Source organism: Octopus bimaculoides, chromosome 7 (genome assembly GCF_001194135.2).
Source record: "Octopus bimaculoides isolate UCB-OBI-ISO-001 chromosome 7, ASM119413v2, whole genome shotgun sequence".
Lineage (NCBI taxonomy): Eukaryota > Metazoa > Mollusca > Cephalopoda > Octopoda > Octopodidae > Octopus > Octopus bimaculoides.
The window spans coordinates 16699155-16700552 of record NC_068987.1 but is presented as its reverse complement, the minus strand read 5'-3'; the positions used below and the strand labels follow the sequence as shown (position 1 = coordinate 16700552).

Sequence of the window (1398 nt, the reverse complement as noted above, 5' to 3'; positions counted from 1 at the left end):
AAGGATATCCAGAGGTAATGCAGTACGATCGTTTCCTGCAACTCCACTTAATTGAACAATGTAATCATTACATCAATTTAAAATGCAAAGCAATCCTCGATGCATTCAATTTCGCCCTCCTTCCAAATCGCTAACTTTGTGCCAAAATTAGAATTGAAGAATTAGAAACAATATTTTAACTTGTCTAATACTCTTTTATTCGATTTTTTGTTTTTAATTCTTTTGCCCCTTTCAATGAATAGCTTTTTGTTTTTATTAATCTAATTCATGAACTCGTTAGGTCATATTTTTTACCAGATGATTAGCTTATTAAACCGCCACGTTTCTTTAATATTAATCACCACTCTTTTCTCTTCTTTTTTTTTTCTCTTTACAGATCTGGTACATATACCTGGAATCTGTGTACCCGGACTAAGTAATTCCTTTACTCCTCAGTGAGGTCCTCTTGTGGATAATTCTACCTCAGTACGCATTCTGGTGGTCAGCTAACGTACATTACACTTTCGACGTTGCTGCTGTTGCTAATACCGTTGCTGCTGCTGTTGCCGTTGTTTCTGCTGCTGTTGACGAAGCTAACCGCCGCTACACAACCTCCAGCACCAGTACTATTAACAAATCGGAGATCAAATCATTTCAGTACATAAACTCCATTTTTTTCACTAAATCTCTGCCCGCCACTCATACTCTATCAGAGATTGTGGTGAAACGCCTATGTATTGTACCCATAGCTTTCAACCTTCATACAATCTCAAATATATTTAACTAGCTTCTACATTATTAAGCCATTCTCTTGAGCCATTATATCAAGTCTCTAGAAGACTTGTTATCATAATCAAGGATTTTTTACCGGGGATTAGCCGTTAACGTTGTCGAGGAAACTTTGAACACGTGACAGAATTTAGGTAAGTTTTTCTCTTCTTTACCTTAACTAACAAATACCCGAGCACATATAAATCCATATATTGGTTCTCAAATGCATTCTCTCCGTCACTCCATCTCTCCTTCTCTCTCTCTCTCTGTCTGTATTGTGATGGCACAATGGCCCAGTGGTTAGGGAAGCGGACACGCAGTCGTAGGATCGCGGTTTCGATTCCCAGACCGGGCGCTGTGAATGTTTATTTGAGCGAAAATACCTAAAGCTCTACGAGGCTCCGGCAGGGGGTGGTGGTGAACCCTGCTGTACTCTTTCACCACAACTTTCTCACACTCTTTCTTCCTATTTCTGTTGTACCTATATTTCAAAGGGCCAGCCTTGTCAAACTCTGTGTCACGCTGAAACTCCCCGAGAACTACGTTAAGGGTACACGTGTCTGTGAAGTGAACATGCACGTTAATTTCTCGAGCAGGCTATTCCGTTGATCGGATCGACTGGAACGTAAACGAGGGAGTGCAACGCTG

The 1398-nt window shown here is 40.5% G+C and overlaps 1 protein-coding gene across 1 annotated transcript in view; it reads left to right on the top strand.

The window, feature by feature from the left end:
* Nucleotides 1-376: 376 nt before the first annotated feature.
* The window catches only part of LOC106873374 (neuronal calcium sensor 2), a 160549-nt gene continuing 159527 nt past the window's right edge, over nucleotides 377-1398 (top strand). Inside the window, exon 1 of the mRNA XM_052969291.1 lies at nucleotides 377-902. The gene's annotated coding sequence lies outside the window, so the exon portion shown is untranslated. The remainder of the gene's footprint in view (nucleotides 903-1398) is intronic.